This window comes from Leopardus geoffroyi, chromosome E3 (genome assembly GCF_018350155.1).
Source record: "Leopardus geoffroyi isolate Oge1 chromosome E3, O.geoffroyi_Oge1_pat1.0, whole genome shotgun sequence".
NCBI lineage: Eukaryota > Metazoa > Chordata > Mammalia > Carnivora > Felidae > Leopardus > Leopardus geoffroyi.
The window spans coordinates 11,693,516-11,715,576 of NC_059340.1; the positions used below are offsets into that span (position 1 = coordinate 11,693,516).

Consider the following 22,061-nt stretch of genomic DNA (forward strand, 5'->3'; position numbering starts at 1 on the left):
GATACTTTGGCCCGCATGTCTTAGACTTTTCAACTTACGACTGCTGGACAGACACATGTATTCAGTACAGACCCCGATGCAGGGCTTGAACTTATGGAACTGTGAGATCATGACCTGAGTCAAAACCAAGAGCCGGACGCTTAACCAACGGAGCCACCCAGGCGCTCCTCTCCTTACTTGTAATACTTGATTCAGAGTTGCCTTTTTTTCCTAGACACGCTTCTCCGGCTGTTCCGTTACTGATCTCTCTGACTCCTGACAGATGGACCATCAGACCCTCACCTCCAAGCCTGTTGCCAGTGGAAGCCACGCTCGCTGATTCCATGTGTGCAAACTCACTTCAGATTCTCAACCCAACTGTAAGGTAAGTGTGATTTTTTTTTTTTTCACTTTCGGTGGACCAGTTAACTAAGACCCAGAGAGATGAAGCTATTTGCCCAAAGTATCCCATCTGGTGTTACATACAGATGGGACCGTATCCTCTGTCTCCTCACATCTCATGTTGAAATACATCCCGCAGAGAATAAAGGGTTCAATGGAAGAAATGGGAATACAAAAAACTAGAAGAACATTTACACGGCCACTTATTCTCCCTGTGGATGTAAACAAAGGTCATGGGTGAAAGACACAGGATATTTTGTTATAAATTTTTACTGGGACGAAACGACACTTCCAGACTTAAGAAGTATTTAATTTGCTCCTGATTTTACCCTATTAATGATGTGATAAACACCTTTTTGTAAAAACTTTCTCTCCCTCTCCCACATTGAATTATTTTTGTTTAATTTTGTAATGCTTATTTATTTTTGAGAGAGAGAGAGGGAGAGACAAAGCACAAATGTCACAGAGCCCTATGTGGGGAGAGAACGCACGAACCATAAGATCATGACCTGAGCCAAAGTCAACCTTTTCATCACAGGATGAGCATGTTCAACCGACTGAGCCACCCAGGCACCCCCTAACAAAAAAAAATTTTTTTAACATTTGTATTTATTTTCGAGAGACAGAGAGAGACAGAGCACGAGCAGGGGAGGGGCAGAGAGAGAGAGGGAGACACAGAATCCGAAACAGGCTCCAGGCTCTGAGCCGTCAGCACAGAGCCTGATGCGGGGCTCGAACTCACAAACCATGAGTTCATGACCTGAGCTGAAGGTGGACGCCCAACTGACTAAGCCACCCAGGAGCCCCTGTTATAAAAATTTTCATAGTAATTTTACTTAACTGCAATTTTCACGCAAGAAACGGAGATCTCCCTAGAAAAGCCCGAATACTTGAATAAGCAGATTAGAAGAAACCAAGTCTGGACCTTGATGAAAGTAATATCTCTGTGGTCAGGTTATTACGTCTTCTCCGCCTCTAGATTTTATCGCGGATGGAACCGGCTTCCTCCGCACCTGGTTCCCACCCTCCCGTCTTGAGCCACGACTCTTTAAGTAGGATTTGAAGCATAAACAAATGGTAATTGTCTTTGATCTCATCTTCATTTTTCCTTCCTCCCCCACTAGAGTCGTCTTATGCTGTAAGTATCATAACATTCACAGGATGAGCCTGTGAACCATCTGCCATAAGAGAGAGCGCGCATTTGAGAAGAAATCATGTATGAATCAGAGGCTGCCTCCTTCTGCCTCTTAAGCAAGTACATCTTGGAATCTTACTGTAGCATAAATGAGAGAGATAAGCTAAATGGCTGGGGCATTTAAGTTGCATGGAATTAATATTGTGTGGTCGGACAAGTCCCCAGAAGAGATCAGAAGGAGCATCTTTTCGGGAATAACTCAGCGGAAATCTGCTCTGCAGAACAGACAGGGAGAGCAGATGATACCAGTTAAGGCAGGGAGAAAGCTAGAGTCAGGGGCATAAAGTGTTTGTGCTAAATCGTTGCATTTTGGATATTTGTAAATTTTTTAGTATTTTTTTAATGTTTATTTTTGAGAGAGAGAAAAAGACAGAGCATGAGCGGGGAAGGCGCAGAGAGAGAGAGGGAGACACAGAATCCAAAGCAGGCTCCAGGCAAGCAAGCCAAGAAACTCGATTTTTATCGGTGAACCGTGAGGGGATTCAGTCTTTAGACAGACTCACGTTAGCTCAACTCTTGGTAGACTGATATCTAACCAGAAAACCTGTGTCACTTGCCATTGACAAACCTAATTAAGAGTCAGGATAACATATCAGCACTTTGTGCCTCTGTACGTAGGTTCACAGACGATGGATTCTCAGCTAAGACAGCTTGAGGAACACTCCTCCCTAGCAGGACGAGGCAAAAGGGTCCTAGTGCCAGCTCTTTCCTGGACAGGGATGTCACCAAGGCCAAAGGATGCCTCCCTGACTCTTTGCCATATTAACACACAACGGCCCCTTCTAGTTGAAACAGAATCCTAGTTTTTTGAGGTTTTTAACCCGTTCCTTTAGATTATGGTTATATCTTGCTTCCACCGGGGAAGCCAGCCAGTAAGGACCCTGAAGACGACCTTTTGTGTGTTTCCTCTGAGACTTCAGCTGTCTTGTTCATCACCGGCTCTACACTTCTTAGAACGGTACCTGCCTACAATGGGCACGCAGCAAAGATCTTTCAAAATATGAATGAGTTACGGAGTTCACTGTATACTGATTTTTTTAATTTTTTTAAACATGTTATAATTTAAAAAAAATTAATTTGATTTAGTTATTTTGAGAGAGACAGAGACAGTGTGAGTGGGGTAAGGACAGAGAGAGAGAGAGAGAGAGACAGAGAATCCTAAGCAGGCTCCATGCTGCCAGCACAGAGCTCAATGCAGGGCTTGAACTCGTGAACCGTGAGATCGTGACCTGAGCCGAAACCAAGAGTCAGACGATTAACTGACTGAGCCACCCAGGCGCCCCTCATTATATACTGATTTTTTTTTTTAGTGTTTATTTATTTTTGAGAGAGAGAGAGAGAGGAGAGGGAGAGAGAGAATCCCAAGCAGGCTCCGCACTATCAGCACAGAACCCAGCACGGGGCTAGAAATCACAAACCGTGAGGTTGTGCCCTGACCCGAGCCGAAACCGAGTCTGAAGCTTAACTGCCTGAGCCGCCCCGGGCGCCCCTAGGTTCTGATTTTATACACGAACTTTCCCAACGCTATCCTTCGGCCAGTTGAGTTGACCTCACTCTTGGCCTCTTTCCTTCATACGCCTCTGACAACACGGTGGACCTAGAATTGAGAGAGGATGGCAGCGGGGGGCCGAGGGGAGACTTGGAGGAAGAAGGTTAGGGAACGCGACTCTTGTATTTTGAGGCGAGGAGTAAAACTCGGGGGCCTGAACTCACTGCCCGTTCCTCTTCTTCACGGAAACAAGTACCTTTTAGTCTGTTAGGTAAGTGTGGCTTCTGTGACAGATAAGCCGTGACTCTCAGAGGTTTAACACTCATGGTCCAGGGTGGGCGCTCGGTGGGCGTCTTCCACGCAGCGACTTGGGGATCCACGGTCCTTCCGTCTGGCGCTCTGCCACCGTTGACAGAAGCAGGACGTTGGTGTGAGGTCCCTGGCTCGACAGCAGCAACATCGCCCCAGAACATGTAAGGAATGCAGACTTCTGGGTCCCACCCCAGATCTCCAGACTCAACAACTCCAGGGGGGTGTGGGTGGCACCCGGGTGGCTCAGTTGGTTAAGCATCTGACTCTTGGTTTTGGCTCAGGTCATGACTTCGTGGGTTCATGAGTTTGAGCCCCACTTTGGGCTTTGCGCTGACAGTGCGGAGCCTGCTTGGGATTCTGTCTCCTTCTCCCTCTCCCTCTCTCTCTCTCTCTCTGCTCCTCCTCTACTCACTGCTTGAAAATGTGTGCACATCCCCTACGGACAGATTATAGAAGGACATTCACTGCAGAGACAGACCAGCCTGCACAGAGCTGGGGAGACAGACAGCCATGCGGTGCGTCTGGAAAATCGTAACTGACTTCTCTGAGTGTGAGTAGGAGATGTGGCTAAGGGGTGGGTAGCAGGTGGGGACAGAGAGGGACGAAGCCTAGCGATACCTCCGATACCTTCCAGGATAATGAAAACTTGGCCTATCCATACTGAAATGCAAACGAAGATATCGCGACAAGAGAAACAGAAGATGTTTTGCACGAGCCCTCTGTAAGCCCCGGAGCACCGACTCAAACGTCGGGTGATGCTTTCGCTACTGGCACGGTCAGGGAAGAGCAAGCCAGGCATGGCTGTCCTTAAAAGATAGAGGGTAATCTTATTCATTTATTTTAATGTTCACGTATTCATTCTGAGAAAGAGAGAGAGAGAATGCCAAGCAGGCTCTGTGCTCAGTGCGGAGCCCGACACGGGGCCCGAACTCACGAACTATGAGATGGTGACCTGAGCCGAAATCGAGAGTCGGCCGCTCAACCCACTGAGTCACCCAGGTGCCCCGATAGCAGGCAACTTTGAACAGTCACAGGAAATGCTAAACAAAACAAAAAACAAACCAAAGTCCAAGAAACAACACACACACACACACACACACACACACACACACAAGCCGAGGGGAGGAGGGAAGTCCTCTCAATCCAGATTGAAGCTGATTTATTACCACGCGTAATCGATAGTAGTAGGTCCACATCAATTTTATATCTAATTTAAAAATTTGAGGTCTCAATGTGCTCATTAAAGAATATAATGGATTTACATATTTTAATTATGTTTTATGGATTGTGAACATAATGTAATTAAGAGACTTTTCAGGAGGCATGATGAATGAACAGGGTGGCCCAACATATGGCGGGAGACGACACAGCGAATGGACTCGTCCGGAGCAGCCCAGCCTCGCGGCTGACGGTCCAGGCCAGAGCGCCAGGACCCCGTTCACGGTTATGGCAGCCTAATGACGCCACCAGGCAGGAATAATGAGGCTGAAAGACCAAGCAGGTGGCCGAGTGCTGTGTCTGCAGGACGGCGTGGGCCTGTCATGGCCGCCAGACCGTCTTTCTCTCCTGCCTTCTTCACCTTTCCCTCTGGTGCAGCCTTGGTTGAAAAGCAACCTCGTCAGCTCTTCTATTTTATGTTTAACTGTGGCAAAAAAAAAAAAAAAAACACACACAACACACAACACACACACACATAATAGAAACACACACACAATAGTACTATCTTCACCATTTTTCTTTTTTAATTTTTTTCTTTTTTCTTTCCATATATGAAGTTTATTGTCAAATCGGTTTCCATACTATCTTCACCATTTTTAGATTCACAGTTCAGCGGTGTTGAGTATGTCCCCATTGTCGTGCAGCCAGTGTCCAGAACCTTCACCTTGCAAACCTGGAACGCTATACCAATTAAACAACTCCCCATTCCCCCTCCCCCGGCCCCTGGCAACCGTTAATTCTACTTTCTGGGTCTCTAGGTTCGCCTCTCTTAGGGACCTCACACAAGTGGAATCACACAGTATTTGCCCTTTGGTGACCGGCTTATTTCACTGAACATAATGTCCTCGAGGTTCGGCCATGTTGGGGCAGGTGACAGGATTTCCTTCCCTTTGAGACTGAAGCATATTCCATTGAATGTATATGTCACCTTTTCTTTACCCATTCATCCTTTGATGGACGTTTGACAGAACTGTTAACTTTTCTCTGCACGGGCGTGATGATCTCAATTCAGGACGCCTTAGACTCACCTCTGCCAGTAGAAGGCTCTTTCCAAGATGGCCGGCGTCACTCCCCTCTTTAAAATCTGCTCCCGTGGCCTTGAGTTTCTGTCCCTTCTCCAGCCACGCGGTCCACTTGTCCCAGGCAAGCCTACCTCTACCTGACATTTGTCATTTCCAAATACGTCATGTTCTGGCACAACTGGTGACTGTGCCTGGAATGCCTGAGCCCACCCCTTGTGAGACCCTCTCCCGTACGCCATCTCTTAGCCAAACAAAGAGTCTAGGACAGAGGTTGGCACACTACAGTCAGTCGGCCGAATTCTGCCCTCCATCTGTTTTTATAAATAAAGGTTTATTGGAATGTGAGCATGCCTGTTGTTTATGGACAGTCCACAGCTGCTTTCCCAGGGTAACTCAAAGCTCTTCAAAGAAAATCTTTGCCAAGCCCTGCTCTAGGTAAGCGCTTGTGTTGAAATCTGTCTCTGCCATTTCCCAGCTATGACCTTGGGTAATTCAACATCCCTGAAAGGGGATAACAAGTAATAGCCCCTTCACAGCTTTATTGTGAAGGCTGAGGGAATACGTACGAAGCCCTTGGCACAGAGATGCCAACTTGGCAGGGAAGGCAATGAGAGCGTTCATGTCGGATCATCAAACGGACACCAGACCACGCTCAGCGGAAACTGCCCCCCAGACTTCTGTTCCCTCGAAGGCAGCGTGGCAAATTCAAACAGTGTAGGCTTTTGGAGTTAATTTAAGGTCCAAATTCAAGATCACCCTTATTTTCTTTTTTAATTTTTAAAAATGTTTATTTATCTTTGAGAGAGAGAGAAATAGCACGTGAGCAGGGGAGGGGTGGTGGGGGGGACACCGAATCCAAAGCAGGTTCCAGGCTCCGAGCCGTCAGCACAGAGGCCAACGCAGGGCTCGAACCCACGAACCGTGAGATCATGACCTGAGCCGAAGCCGGACGCTTCACCGACTGAGCCACCCAGGCGCCCCAAGATCACCCTTATTTTTAATATGAACTGGGGGCTTTGATTTTCGTCCCTGCCACGTGAGAAGAGGAACGCCTGGCCTTCAGGTTTATTGTGCGGGTTAAAAGCAGCAAGTGTTTAAATTAAGATTTATGGGTTACAAATGTGTTGCACATGATGGCAGGAGGAGGGCAGTTTCCTTGCTCTGTTCGTCCAGTGTCTCCTGAGGATGAAATCCACAGTTCCCAGCTCTAGAGGCTTGCTTTGCTAGATATCTCTATGACAGCCTTGTGCCTACAGAATGGGCTGTGAACAGGCCTGTTGGGCTGATGCTCCTGGGAGCACTTCCTTCACTTCTCGGGTGTCCTCAGGCATCTCAGCTTTCCTCCTGCCAAGGAATGATGTCATAACTGTCCTTTATATTGGCCTGCAGAGTCTCGCTGCTTTCTCTTCCTCGCTACCACTACTGGCCTCTAGGGGGAGCTCAAGACCTCATCATCCTTGGCTTGGGTCAAAGGCAAAAAAGTATTGCCATAGAGTTAGTCAAGGAAGCTCAGCATGTTTTGAGAGCCAGAATTGGAATTCTAGAGGCAGGAGACCAAAGTGATCATTGAGCCTTGGGTCTTTGTTTTGGGGCAGAAACATCCAGTGACAGAGACACGGATGTAGTTTACCTCGTGGCTTTGCTGATGCCTAAGACTTAACGCCATGCTTCACGGTTGCATGTCGATACTGATTCTTAGTTTGCTAATATGTTTTTTTTTTCTCTCTTTATCCTGGAAGCGAACAGGAGGATGGTTCCATGGAGGAAAGATTCGCTCATTGTCGTGAGGGAATGAAGGAAAATTTCTCGCAGGTGGTAAAGTCAGAATCGAGTTTTGAATGTGAAGGAGGAGTGTGCCAAGTGGATTGTAGGGGAAATACATCCAACCACGTGGGAACAGCATGTACAAAAGTTGGGAGTTGTGACAAGGACCAAGCCATGATGTGTTGGTGTTAGAGATGGTTGAATCTCGAGGTCTACGGCAGGAGCTTTGGAAGACAAAGCAAGAATTAGATGGCTTTCACAAAATGGCGGGGCTCCTATTCATTTTTTCAACACGTATTTTTGGAGCATCAGCTATAAACACTGCTCTGGGGGTGGCTATAGACCTGTGAACAGCAGACTCACTCCTTGCCTTCAGGGAGTGTGAATTCCACTCCGCAATCCAGAGGTGATGGCATCCATCCAAGGGTACTGGGGAGCCGTCAGAGAAAATGGTAAGCAAAACGGTCCATGGGATCAGAGCTGTGTCTCAGAAACATTACTGATGTTGGCGTGGAGAGTAAACGAAGGACTGGAGACAGAAGCGTTTCCCTTCCCTAAGAGACTGCAGAGGACTTACTTGGGGCAGATGGGGAGGGATAAAACCAGGGGAAGTTTTGGAAGTTTTTTCGGAGGTAGATTTCAGAAGCGTATTTGGAAGGACCTGATACTATTTTATAATCCGTTGAATGTTGATGCTGAGGGTTGAAGGAATAGGAGACACAATCCCCGAGCTGTGAGGAATAGGTATATGGCACAATACACCAAGGTAGGTGAGATAGAGCCCGCCATTGTTGTGGCGAAGGAGGGTGGCGAAGACCATATTGGCACAGCCCGAGGGAGCAAGGAGGAAGAGAGGAGGACAGGAACATCGGAGAACCGTATCTTCAAACAGGTGATGGAGAGGCGAAGGTCTGCGTTGGTGACTTGGGTGACGGGAAGGGTTAGGGTAGGGATTTTTTTGGTTCGTGCGTAGTAGCTTGGCTTCCTGTTGAAGCCTTCCAGTGCCACCAAGTGAGAACGTTGGCCAAAGCATTTGTTTTCTTGAGTTGATCTGCTCCAAGGCTGGCAACAATGGTAGGGTAGGATTCTTCATGGGTACCTTCCAGCCCTGTTCGTCTCAAAGGTCAGGTTATGTGGCAGGAATACCTGTGAGTGTTGACATATTCGCAGTGTCGAGGACCCTCTGTGGGGGGGGGGGGGGATAATTTTTCAGAGGGAGGGCCCTTCTCAGATGGAAACCCTGCTTCTCGACTTTCGTGGGCGTCTAAGCCTCCGCCACTTAGGCGGGCCAGCAACTTACTCTCTCCCGGTCTCAGTTTCCTTGTTTATGAAACAGCAACAATACGTCATCACAGGAATGTTTCTGGAGACTTACATTCTGCGCCATTAATTTCTTGGAGCCAAGCGAGAGGTAGGCTCTCGGTAAATGTTTGCCCTCTCTTTTCGTCTTACCAACATTTGATTACCGTGCATTTGATTACTTTGGCCTGAGCCAACTCCCTTAACAAATGTTTCCACCTTAGATTAAAATTAATTCAAAGACAGGGACCAGCCACACATCCTGTAAGGGACTAAGAAAACGGCATTAATTTTGTAAATTAATAAATATGCAAATGGAAGCTTTGTACAGAATAGGCTATATAAGCAGGAAGTATATTGTGTTGTAAATTATGCATTGCCATATGGAGCAGATACCCTTGACTTAGCATGCAAGGCAGAGAAAGCCGGAGCTGACTTTGCCGGGATGGCTGCTGAGAGCGAGTGGCAGGCCCGTCCAACAGCAACCCCGGGTGCTGAGTCATGCGGCTGGTCCTGGAGTGGCAGTGGGAGCCCCACGGTGAGCAGGCTGTCGCCCAGCCATTGATGGGAATAATCTGGGGAAGACTGCCCCCCCTCCCCCAACCAAGGCCACCAAGAGAACGAGCGAGCAGAAGCTCATGTGGGACAGCCCATGTGCACTAAGCATGCTGCTCAGGGTTTGGACGGGGGGCCTGGGGGGGACGTTCACAGCATGGGCCAGCTCTCCTGGGTTTCCAGAGCCTTGCCAGACAGCACTGCGTTTCCAAATCCAAGGCAGGTGTGACCGGCCCAGGGAAATGCACGTTGCTGCTTGGATTGGTCCATCAATCGTTAGACAACAAATAGTCTAAGAACGGTCCAGGTGTCCCGTGTTGTGCTAAGGAGATGCTGGAGGGATCACAGTGGTTCCCTGTGATGACTATTCAGCAGAATCACCCAGGGAACTTTTTTAAAAATAGACTCCTGGCTTCTACCCCTGGGATTCTGACACAGCAGGTCTGGGCTGGGGAACGCGCATCTGTTTCCAAAGTCCCAGGTAATTCCTGAGATCCCCCTAGGTCTGGGAGGTATGGCGGCAGCAAAAGCTGCTCCTTCGTCCTGGCCTTTAAGGGTCTTAAAACGTAATCGGGAAGACAAGGCGAGGCTTCCAGACGCAGTCCTGGCTTGTGTTCTCGCAGCCCACGATTAGCGGTGGGGCAGACGGGGAGCCCAGTGGAGAAATTTCCCGTAGCGAGACAGATGGGGGAAGGCTTTGCGGGGGTCGGGCCACAAGCCATGCCTGGCTCCGAATAGTAAGGACGGGAGGGGCGCCTGGGTGGCCCAGTTGGTTGAGTGTCCAACTTTGTCTCAGGTCATGATCGTGAGTTCGAGCCCCCTGTCGGGCTCTGTGCTGACAGCTCGGAGCCCGGAGCCTGCTTCAGATTCTGTGTCTCCCTCTCTCTCTGCCCCTCCCCTGCTTGTGCTCTGTCTCTCTCTGTGTCTCAAAAATAAATAAACATTTAAAAAAATTGTAGTAAGGACAGGAGAAGGCAGGGACACATCTGAAGATGAAGCCTGCTGCCATGGGCAGGGGGTGGGGTTCGGGCGTTAGCCTCTGGGGTGGGGCCAGGCGGCTTCGAGCTGGACCCTGGCTGGTCTGAACGCTGGTTGAAGATGACCTTTGTGTCTTCTGGAGTTATTTTAGGTTTCTCTTTCATGTGTCTTTATTTTGAGACAGGGGCAGAGAGCTCGAGTGGGGGAGGGGCAGAGAGAGGGAGAGAGAGAGAAAGAGACAGAATCCCAAGCAAGCTCCCGACTGTCAACGCCGAGACTGACGCGGGGCTCGATGCCACGGACTGTGAGATCATGACCGGAGCCGAAATCAAGAGTCGGATGCTTAACCGACGGAGCCACCCAGGCGCCCCAATTTTAGGTGTTTTGTCTCTGGTCGTGCTAAGTAAGCAGCAGTCAGTGCCTGTCCAGGTGTCGCTTGAGGCCTGAGCGCCTGGGACCGGAGGTTTATAAAGCTGCATAGGAGGCTAAAGCCATCGTCCGCATCATTCGGACCCACACGGCTCCCACCATCAAGAATCATTTCAAAGAAACTCATTTCTCTTCCAAGAGGTCAAAGCGCTGGAAAGACCCCATGTTCCAGCATGCGCTCCCTCTCTCTCCCTCTCTCTCTCTCTCTCTCTCTCTCTCTCTCTCTGTCCTTAGCCTTCTCAAAACCATACCTTGGTGCCTCTTCCTCTCACTGCCTGACATTCTCCCGCTTTCCTCAGGACAAGACTCCGAGGCCGATCTGACGGAGATGAGGAAGATACGAGACTGGCCACATCTTTAAAGCGCAGGGGTCCCTCTGAACTGAACCACGGCCAACCTGTCCCACCAGGCGGAAACGACGAGCGGGATTGCGCATTCCGTGTCGGGCGGGCTCTGGGGCTCGTGGTTCTCAGCGAGGTGCCGGCCAGTTCCTGGGGACAGGTTCCAGAAATGCTCGTCCACAGCCCATCCCTGGATCTGCTGAGCCTCAGCTCCAGAACAGGGCCTGGGATCTGATCTGCGCAGGCTCTCCGCCAGTGGTCTTAACGTGGCATCCCCCTGCACACTTCTGCAGTGTCCCCCTCACAGGGCTGCTCTGGCTCAGGTCCAGTTTGTGACCCCGCAGGGGAACGTCCTCAACAACCTCGGCTCGGGTGTTACGTAGATCGCCGATCTGGACATCCCCGTAAATGCGTGGGCTTTGTGGTGGTGGCAGATTGACGTGCCAATAAATCCTGTTTGCTTCGCGTTCAAAGCCGTGTGACCGTGGACGTAAGCCCCTAAGACTCGGTTTCCTCGTCTGTGAAATGGGCGTAATAGGAAAACTGATCTCGCAGGCTGGCGGGCAGAGGTCGAAGGTGGCGACGTAGTCAAAGGCAGAGGCGTTTCCGGAGGTCCCTGGGTGTTGGGAAGTGTCGCCCTCAGCCCAGTCTGCGTCCTTTAAGACCTGCCCCGGACCGGCATCCATCCTCCGAGCCAACTCTCTTCACATCCTCCCCGAAGCCCGTGACCCTGCCCCTGAACATCTCATCTCCAAGCTAAACACCCCCGTGGACCCACGCGAGCCGGTGGTGTTTGCCATTCCCGGAGGTATCTCATTTTACAGCTGGGCAAACCCCAGCATGCCAAGTTCACGTCCTCGCAAAGTCATGCGGTGACAGAAATGTCCGGGCAGCAGGTGGCAAAATGGTGTTGTTATCGGAACCCCACAGATAATCAGGCCTCGCTTCTATAATTCTCCATCTAGTTCGCGGTTTCGAATTTGCAAGGGCTTTCTGTGCCCCTTACCTCGTCGTTCAGCCCTCCAAGGCCCCTGCGCCGGGTGAGGTCGTTGGGGGAGCTGAACACCACGCCCTCGGGTAGGACCTCGCCTTTTTGAAACGTTTCCACGTCCATGCTGGCCCTGGGTCTTTCTCGCACCCTCCGGAGATGGAAAGGGCAGGAATTATCAGAGGAAGAAACTGAGAGACAGAGGGGGCTGGCACGGGTCCCACGGAGCCGTTGACACATTTAGGTGTCAGCCTGGGACCCAGGGTCCCTTCAACACCTGTGCTGATCCTTGGCCTGACTTTCTTCTCCTTTTCTAAATAGGTGAGTTTCTCCTACCATTCTGGGCTGTGAGGACAAAACTAGCAGACAATGCCCCCAAACTGTGTTCTAGTCAGTAAGAACGACACAGCATCCAAAACTACTGCTTTTTTTTTAATTTATTGAGCTGAGTCATTACATCCTTCACTCAAGGGCAAGGTCTAGCCGCGCCATCACACCTGTGTACGCGTTCTGACCGGCACGAGGCCCCACAGCACGCACCCAATGCCTCCAGGGCAGACCGGATGGCCGCCTTGGCTCAGGTTCAAGTCTGGGCCGAGCCTGAGCACTCCTCCCCCCAAGTGGGGGTCAAGAGACTTGGCCATCTGTGGGCTCCCTCCCTTTTGCTTCCTGCTCACTGGCAGACCCTAGGGCTGGAGCTGGTGGCCGTGAGCCTGTCGGCCTGCCCAGTGACTCCTGCTCCGGCCGTGGCTGGGCTCCTTTCCCGTCCCCGAGGGAGAGAGGAGACACAGACTCCACGCAGTCCCTTGTGCCTCCCTCATCACGGAGGGGACTGTTCGGGCTGGGGACACAGCCAGCCGTGTTGGGAGTGGTCTGTTGGCTCAGGGGGGCGGAAACGGAGGGACGGGAAGCCAGTCTGCAGATCAGCAGGGGAGAATCCTCCCCCACCCCCGCCCCAGGTGGCGTCCCTGTAAATGCGTCGTGCCTGTCCAGGTGTCGCTGGGGATAGAAGCTTTGGAAACAGAATCACAGCACAGGTGGAAGACCGAACGAAGCCAAGTGTAGGCGGAAACTGAGGGTGTCTGTGGGGATCATTTCAGGGAAGCAAAAGGGTAAAGAATAAAGGATCAGGGCTCTGCCCCTGGCTCATTGCTTTCTCCTTCCCGTCCCTATTTCAGGCTTCCGTCTTTTGGTCGCTGTGGGTACCGTTCACCCCCCATCGTATCTGTAAGTGGCTTGGTTGTGTCTTGGGTAGAGTTGACCCCCTGAATTCTGTGTGTGTGGTGATGGGTCAGGGCGTGAGCTCACGAAGCACGAGCGAGTCTAGAAAAGGCAAGGTCAGGTTGAAGCCGAGGCTGGGGAGGAAACCATACCGGGGAACCAACGGGGGGATGGGCGGAGGTAGGCACGAGGAAGGTCCAGTGATTTTGTGCCCGATACGTTTGCGTCGTTGCGGAATTTGTCAACTGAGACTGGCTTCTGATCCTTTTTGTTTTCTTTCTCTCAGCGAGGCGTCCCTCCCCTCACTGCATTGTTCTTTCCAAGATACACCTGTTGAGGGCTAACGTCTCAAGTGACTATTGAAAGAGAGCTAGCAGACTGGTTTCCCGATGTTGGAAGTGCTTTGGAAGATGTTCAGTCTTGAGCAACGTCGCGGGAAGGAAGATAGTCGGATTTCGCCGAGTTGGACTCAAGTCTCGGTCTTACTTCTTTTTTTTTTTTTTATTAATATATATTTTCTCACAGCAGTTTTCAGTTCACAGCAAGATTGGGCCGAAGGGATGGAGATTTCCCATGTATGCTCTGTGCACACGCATGGACAGCTCCCTGCCCCACTGACATCCGCACCCCCCCCGCCCCCCACACTACAGTTGGTACATTTGTCTTAATCGATGAACCTACATCGACACATCATTATCACCCCAAGTCCATAGCTGGCTGGAGGGTTCACTCGGGGTTATGCGTTGTATGGGTTTGGACAAATGGGTAATGTCATGTATCCATCATCAGAGAAACATATGGAGTAGTTTCACTGCCCTAAAAATCCTCTCTGCTCTGACTGTTCACCCCTAACTCCTCCCTGACCCCTGGGAACCGCTGATCTTTTTATCGCTTCCATAGCTTTGCCTTTTCCAGAAGGGCGTATGTTGGAATGGCCTTGCTTTTTTATGATTAGGTCGAACCATGTGAAACTGACATTTTGTATAAGTCAACATCGGCTGGATGTGTCACCGGGCATCTCCCATGCCCTCCTGCCCGTGTCCGTGGGTCCTACTGCAGAGTCAAGCCCCTTTTGCCATCCCAGCTTCCCTACTCAGTCCCCACGTCCTATAGTGTCTGCCTGTGAAATCTCTAGAATCATGCTGGTTTTCTCTTTCTCTCTGGTATTGTCTCTGTCCAGACCCTCATCCTGATCCGGCTGGGCTCTTGCAATCACCCCCGAGTGTTTTCCATTCCTCTTAACGGAAGCAGAGGTAATGTTTAAAATCTAGCTCTAGATCAAGATCAACCCTTCCCCCCCCCCCACCCCGATGGATTATTCTCTGCTGGATGACTTCCCCTGCCTTCCCACTGCCTGTGAGTCAGGACCTGGATGCCACAGCAGGGCCACTGGCAGGGTCTTGTGATCTGGACCCTCCCTCCACCCTCCAGCTCTGTTCCCTGACTCCCCTCTGCAGACCCAGGCACCCAGCCCTCACACCCTCCCCACCTTCCCCACGTTCGGTGCCTTTGCGTACATTCTGCTCCTTGTCTTAATGGCCTCCCCCCTCCCCCTGAAAAAATCCTGTTCCTCGCCCAAGACCCAGCTCATCCCCTCCTTGCCCTCAACATCCGGGTCTCTCGGCATTTCCCGTTGTCTGTTTGCGCGACTGTATCCTGCACTTGACCACGAGCCAGGAGCGAGGACTCTGCCTTATTTATCTCTGCGTCCCCAGTGCCAGCATTTGGTAACTATTGGTTGAATGGGGCAGCGAGTTACCGTGCGGATACGTGGAGCCCATTAAAGCCCCAAACTCCAAAGTTTCAGACAAAAGTCTTGAGGTTTCGTTTCAGGCATGATTCCGAATAACAGTCCCAAAACACTTTCAAGGACAAGGTGGCGGGGGGGTGGGGACGGTCATGGGGGATCCGTTCTGGTCGATGGTCCTACCGCCTCAGGTCCTAGCGCGCCTAGGGGAGGAAGTGCGTGCACTTGGGTGTGCGTGTGCATCTGTGTGCGTGTCGGTGTGTGTGTGCAAGGGGAGAGGCTGGCCGACAGGTAACCAAAGTTCCTCCACGGCCCTTAGGAAGAAGCACTGTGTGTGTACCCTGATCAACGCTCTCTACCAACCGTTCAGGGCCGCCATCAATCTCCCGCGACACCAGTCAATCGGACCCAGAGCTGGCAGAGGAGGGGAGGTGAGAAAGACATCAGATGGCTTGATTCATCTGGTGACGGTAAAGGTTTTGAATGTCCTGCCCTCGGTCTCCCTGACTACAATTTTTTCTACCCTTTCAAACATTTGGGAGCCGTCTCTATAAACTGTTGACCTTGATGCCTGTATTCTATGTAGTGTGTATACGTACTACAATGATGATGTACCCTCTCATCATTGGAACATCGGGGCCTACGGGTCACCAAATAGACCAAAAGAGCCCTCTGCGTACTTTTCCCTGGAGGTGAGCGCTGTAGATAAGCGCTCTGAATTGACGGGCTCGTTCATGGCCCGGCATCTCCAGCGGCGGCTCTGGACGACCCTCCTCTCTTGGGGTTCAGGCTACTGCAAATTCTGCTGGGCTTATAGCTGTCCTCCACCTGCTGGTTGATCTGACGTAGGCCTGGGTAGGCTTTGACTGGGACGGTTTCCCAGACAGCGTGGAGTTGAGGGGCTGTCTGATGAAGACAGAATCCAGAACCTACCAGTTCCGCACCAGATGCAGGAGACGTGGGCAACCCCTAGGCCCCGTGATCGGAAGACATGAACCCTGTGATGTGGTGTAATTGGTTCAGGGCAATATAGCTGCCTCGTATATGCCTGTGAGGCATATACAGAGAACGGTAGGGAGGAAGGGTCCCAAAGTGAGTGTTGTGGACGGAATTCTGTTCCCACAAGATTTAGATGTTGGAGCTCTAGCCCCCAGTGTGACTGTAGCTGGGAAGGGGGCCTTTAAGGAGGTAATTAGGGTTCAATGAGGTCATGGGGGGGGAGCCCTAATCCAACAGGACTGCTTATAAGAAGGGGAATGGAAGCCAGTGTGCTTTCTCCCTGTGTGTGTACAAAGGAAAAGCCATGTGAAGATTCAGGGAGGAGACTGGCCACCCGCAAGCCAGGGGCCTCGGGGGAAACCAAACCCGCCAGCCCCTTGATCTTGGACTTCCAGCCTCCAGAACTGCGAGAAGCGTCCGTCTGTTGCGTAAGCCCCCCAGTTTACAGGATTTCTGTCACGATAGCCCTGACGCAATGAGTCTCCTAAGGCCTTCTCTCTCTCTGTCGGTGGGATGTCCTCAGCGAAGATTTTCTTATCTGGTCCTTGGAGAAAGCTAATTGAAATGATAAGACCTTTCAAAGGCACCAAATGAGAGACCTGCTTCTCCAAGGATGCTCAGGACTTGCCGACTCGGCTAAGGGTAGCAGACGGAACAGCTGGGAAGCAGCCTCTTTGGAGCTCTTGCCTCCTGGGTAGCAGCAACCTGGAGTTTTCCAGTCTGGAGGTCTCCCGCGTGGGCCCGATGCACTCGCTGAGCGTACTTTGTGCTGGTGGGTCTGCCGCATTCGTATCTTCTGCTCTGATGGAGGGAGCGCAGAGCTCCCCCAGCTACTTAATTCCCACGTGTCATTGGTTTGTCATTCGAAATCGCAGACGTGGATGGAGGCCAGGCCCCGGGGCCTCCTCTCCCTCCTTGCAACTTTCCATTCCTGTACCTGTTTGCTTACTGATAAGTGGAACCACACCTGACTGCCTTGCACAAATAATCCAGCAAATCCTCGAGATGTGTTTTCACGACTGATTAGAAACGTCAGTGCTGTGCAGGAAGGATTAAAAACAGAAATGTTTGGAATCGACGTGAGTATTTGTTATCTCAAAGCCAGCTCTCGATTCCTCCAAATCTACACTGCCCCAGGGAAAAGAGGTGGAAAGTTCTCACGTATGAATTGCATAGCGCACATCATGGGAAGAACGCTGGGCCGGCCCTCAGGGGACATAGATGCTGATCTGAACCTATCTGCTGATTGATGATGTCACGTTGAGTTATTTAACCTCCTCAGACCCCAGTTTGCTTTTTTTTTTTTTTTTTTTGGCAAACTTTGGTGAAAAACATAAAATAAATGTACCCATCTTCACCATTTTTTTAATGCTTACTTATTTATTTTGAGAGAGAGAGTGTGTTGAACAAGCAGGAGGGAGGGCAGAGAGAGGGAGAGGGAGAGGGAGAGGGAGAGGGAGAGGGAGACGGAGACGGAGACGGAGAGGGAATCCCAAGCAAGCTCTGCACTGTCAGCACAGGGCCTGACACGGGGCTTGATCCCATGAACTGTGAGATCACGACCTAAGCCGAAATCAAGAGTTGAAGGCTTGGGGCGCCTGGGTGGCCCAGTCGGCTAAGCGTCCGACCTTGGCTCAGGTCATGATCTCAACGTTGGTGAGTTCGAGCCCCGCGTTGGGCTCTGGGCTGACCGCTTGGAGCCTGGAGCCTGCTTCGGATTCTGTGTCTCCCTCTCCCTCTGCCCCTCCCCTGCTCATGCTCTGTCTCTCTCTGTCTCAAAAATAAATAGAAACATTAAAAAAAATTAGAGAAATAAATGAAGGCATCTGTCCCTGATGTCAGCCACCCTGGATGAAGGCCAAGTCCTTGGACAGGCGGCATTTGCTGCCCTGTGGGCTCTGGAATGATCAACCCCCTCCCCCACTCCTAGCTTTTTGTTACCACAAATATCTTATTCATTTCCTTATTCACCTCCTGCTCCCACGTGCCCCTCACCCCACCCACCACCATGCCCGGGCTTTGCTGAGAATGTGCCCTCTTGGGCATGCCTAGAGGCACGTCTCCCCCTCCAGGTCAGCCCATCCAAATCCTTCCCTCCTCACTCCCCCTGTCCAGTATCCAACTCATCATCTTACTTCGAAACTATGCTTCTTCCACGGTATTTCTGGGGCCCGGTTAATGTATCTCTTCCCCTTTAAGACTGGGGGAAGATACTTCCAAAGCCTAAAAGAGCCAAGGGAATAATTTCTGGAATATACAAAGAGATCCATCATACCGACACACAAAGGTAAGGAAAACCAAGAGAAAACTGGGCCACAGGTATCCCAAGACAATTCACAGAGGAGGAAGTCCTGGTGAGCATCGAGCATATGAATGATTGCTCAAACTCACCAGCGATGAAATAAATGAAAATTAGAACACCGTTGTGATACCACTCACTAATCATCCAGATGTCACAAATCAGGAAGGTAGATGATGCCTAATGTTAGATACAATGTGGGTGATTTCGTGTCTTTCCTCGTCTCCATGTGTCACTGTGGATTTGGGACTCAGTAGATAACTTAGCTGAGCCTTCCAAGTCCAACCCATTTTTAGACATCTTGACTTCAAAATCCCATTGGTTTATTCAACACAACACATCGAAAGCAGGACTGGGGCTGTGCTTCTCAAAAATTCTCCTCCTCTGTTTCCAAAGGGCCACCTGTCACTGGCTGCTTTGCCTAAGTCATCCCAAAACCCAATCCCTTCCTCCCCTTCGCCCTTCATCTGTCACAAAGCCCTTTATATATAGGTCACCACTTTGGTGAATTTGACATGTCGCCTATGACCCATCCTTTCCAAATGCCATCCTCGCTCAGGCCGTTGTTAATTCTTGCCTGAATCACAGAAATTGTGTCTTTCTTTCTCCTCCCTACAAGAGGGGAGGTTATGCTAACAACTGTCATAACGAGTGCTTTCTAGTTGGCCACCGCTTGGACCTGCGAATGAGTGAGATCGACTCCGTGACCTCAAGGGACAATCTGCAAATCATCACAACCTCCCCACCCCCCGAGAAGCTTGTGGTGACGGAAGGAGTGATATGTAGTTACTATGGGAACAAAGAGGAAGGGGACCCCACACTACGGATCCCCCTCTTTACAAGCCAGGCGTGTGATGTTCCTAAAATGCAGGTCTGATCACACGCCCCTGGGGTAGCACTCTCCCAAGGCTCCCTTCTAGGATGCTTCTCGGATGAAATCCTTGACATGGTGTAAACTCATGCATGGGCTGGATTCGCCTACTTTATGGCTCCTTTACGGACTCTCTGGCCACGATAAACTACTCACATCCCACACGCCGACCATTCTTTCTTTGGCCACTTGGTGGGCCCACCTATAGCACTCCCTGTAGACTGAGTAGTATTTTGGGTTGGTGAGAAATTGCGTATTAAATATCTCTGGTTTTCCCGGGCATTCCCCTGCTTTAGGATATCCAGTAATCACACAACAGATTATGTTCGTTAAACGCCAGCCGTGAGACGCATTCCGCTCAGCATTGTGGGGGAGGCAAAAATGAGTGACCACACTGACCCAGCCAGTCTCTCTCTGCCTCCCTAATTCCACGTCGGCCGTCCCTACACTGACTGCCCATATCCGGCTGTGACACTGGGCTCCCTAAGATACTCCTGTTTTCCCCAGTGAAAAGTTGTAATCTCTTCCCACTCCTTTTGGCCTGGATGCCTGCTTCTCCCGCATGGCACTCATCATTCCTGTCCCATGTCATCTCTGCTTTACGTACACGGCCAACTCCTGTCCCCTCCCCAATGCCGATGTCCTTAGATGCACGCATGCTCTCTGAATTTAGCTTTGTGTGATGTCTGGAACAGTCCGCGTGCTCAGTAAATGTGTTCAGGTAATGAGACACACTTCTGGTTTTCTAGGGACTCACGATTCCCTACGGGCTGTGGAGTCGAGTCCAGATTTTCCAGCAAAACTTTCAAACCCTTCTAGGATTAGCCCCCTCCCTACCTCATCATCTTCTGTGGCTTTGCCAACACAACCCTGTGTCAGTCGGCCTGGTCCATTGACTCTGTTTCGAATGTGCCCCACTCACTCATTTATCGCAAAAATGTTCATAGTTCGCAAGGCAGGGGGGCATTTTCAATAACGACCCACATGCTAGGCCATCACAAACAAACATTTGGGAGTTGGGGGTGGAGGGGTCAGGAGGAGAGTCGTGCTATGTAGACTATATGTCACAGCGGACATTTGTTATTCCTTTTTGGTTTGTTTTTTAATTTTTTTTTTCAACGTTTATTTATTTTTGGGACAGAGAGAGACAGAGCATGAACGGGGGAGGGGCAAAGAGAGAGGGAGACACAGAATCGGAAACAGGCTCCAGGCTCTGAGCCATCAGCCCAGAGCCCGACGCGGGGCTCGAACTCACGGACCGCGAGATCGTGACCTGGCTGAAGTCGGACGCTTAACTGACTGCGCCACCCAGGCGCCCCTGTTTTTTAATTTTTTAATGTTTATTTTTGAGAGAGAGAGAGAGAGAGATCGTGAGCAGGGGAGGGGCAGAGAGAGAGAGAGAGACACAGAATCCAAAGCAGGCTCCGGGCTCCAAGCTGTCAGCACAGAGCCCGACACGGGGCTCGAGCCCACGAACTGCGAGATCATGACCCGAGCCGAAGTCGGACGCTCAACCGACGGAGCCACCCAGGCACCCCGGACATTATTTATTTCTAATTTTTAAGCCTTCCTGCAAGGAATCCTTTTACAGATAAGGGACATTAGGACACAGGAAAAAAAAAAAAAAAAGTTTGGCTAAGTGCTAACTCTTGGAGGACGGTTTAGGCAAGTGACCGTAACCCAGTCTGAGACGTGTTACAGTCGGGTTTGCTCAGAGCGACAGCTCTTCGATTTGAGCTTGCGTCAGAAGCTCCGGGAAGGTTCATTCAAACCCAGGAAGCTGGGCTCCCCCCACCCCCAAGAGTTTCAGATTCAGTAGCCTAAGAATTTGCGTCTCTAGCAAGGTCCCTGCTGATGCAAATGCTGCCGGTCCAGGGAACACACTTTGAGAACCACAGCTGTGAAACACGGCGTGAGCCCAGAGGAGGCAGAAGCTCAGTCCTTTGGGGCGGCTCAGGGAAGCCTTCGCTGGGGACGGAGCACTTGACTTGGCCGCGAAGAGTGAACGGGAGGCCTCCAACCCACCCACACCATCGAGCCTTACAGATGCCAAGCAAGTTCAGGTGCGGGGAGCAGTGGGCATGCGTAACCTGGGTGGGGGCTTGGGGGGGGGTGGGGGTTCCTCAGAGCTTGCCCCGGGGCCAGACAGGGAGCCACTGCTAAGTTTGGACTTCATCCTTTGGGTACTGGGTTTTTAATCAGAAGAGTAATGGAATTCCCTTTGCCTAATTGTGTTCTAATTGTTCATTCATTAAAGATCAAAAGGCATTAATCACGAAGTGTGCCAAATAACGCTAAGGGTATAAAAAACAAATCTCGCAGTCTGTGAAAATCATCACCACACGTGGTGCCTTTCCAGACCTTCGCGACAGCGACACGTGCGGGGTGGCACCTGAGGGCCCCCGCATGCGTGACCTCACTCCCAACAAAGAGTTTTTTTTTTGCAAGGGACACTCGCCTACCTGTCTGGAAGGCGTTTGTTTATTTAATTATTCATTTATTTTTTAGTTTTTGGGAGAAAGAGAAGCCACAAGTTGGGGAGGGGCCGAGAGGGAGATAGAGAGAGAGAATCCCACGCGGGCTCCCCCTTGTCAGCGCTGAGCCGGACACGGGGCTCCAACCCACGAACCCTAAGATCATGACCTGAGCCCGAGTCGGAGGCTTAACTGAGCCACCGGGCGCCCCACCTGCTATCCCATTTTAGAGACGGGGAAAACGAGGTTTAGGGATGCAACGCCGCACTTCTTGAAGGTAGCTGAGCAGGGATGGAGGTTCAAGTGTAAAGGACCGTTTTTGCCTTTCGGACCCTGTTTTCCCTTACGGCATCCCTGAGTCCAAAGACCGTATGTCCAGATTCCCTTCACCCCAAACTTGTTGCATCTGATAGGGCGCTGCCCCCCGCGGTGCTCCCTAAAAGTAGCTCCAGCTTGCCGGGCAATTCCTTCCCGCCCCC

The 22,061-nt window shown here is 50.9% G+C and overlaps 1 long non-coding RNA gene across 1 annotated transcript in view; it reads left to right on the plus strand.

The window, feature by feature from the left end:
* The window catches only part of LOC123589785, a 560,443-nt gene extending 544,682 nt beyond the window's left edge, over window positions 1–15,761 (plus strand). The window contains exons 5-7 of the long non-coding RNA XR_006708461.1: window positions 215–364; window positions 10,942–14,919; window positions 15,259–15,761. This is a non-coding gene — a long non-coding RNA (uncharacterized LOC123589785). The remainder of the gene's footprint in view (window positions 1–214; window positions 365–10,941; window positions 14,920–15,258) is intronic.
* The last annotated feature ends 6,300 nt before the right edge of the window (window positions 15,762–22,061 follow it).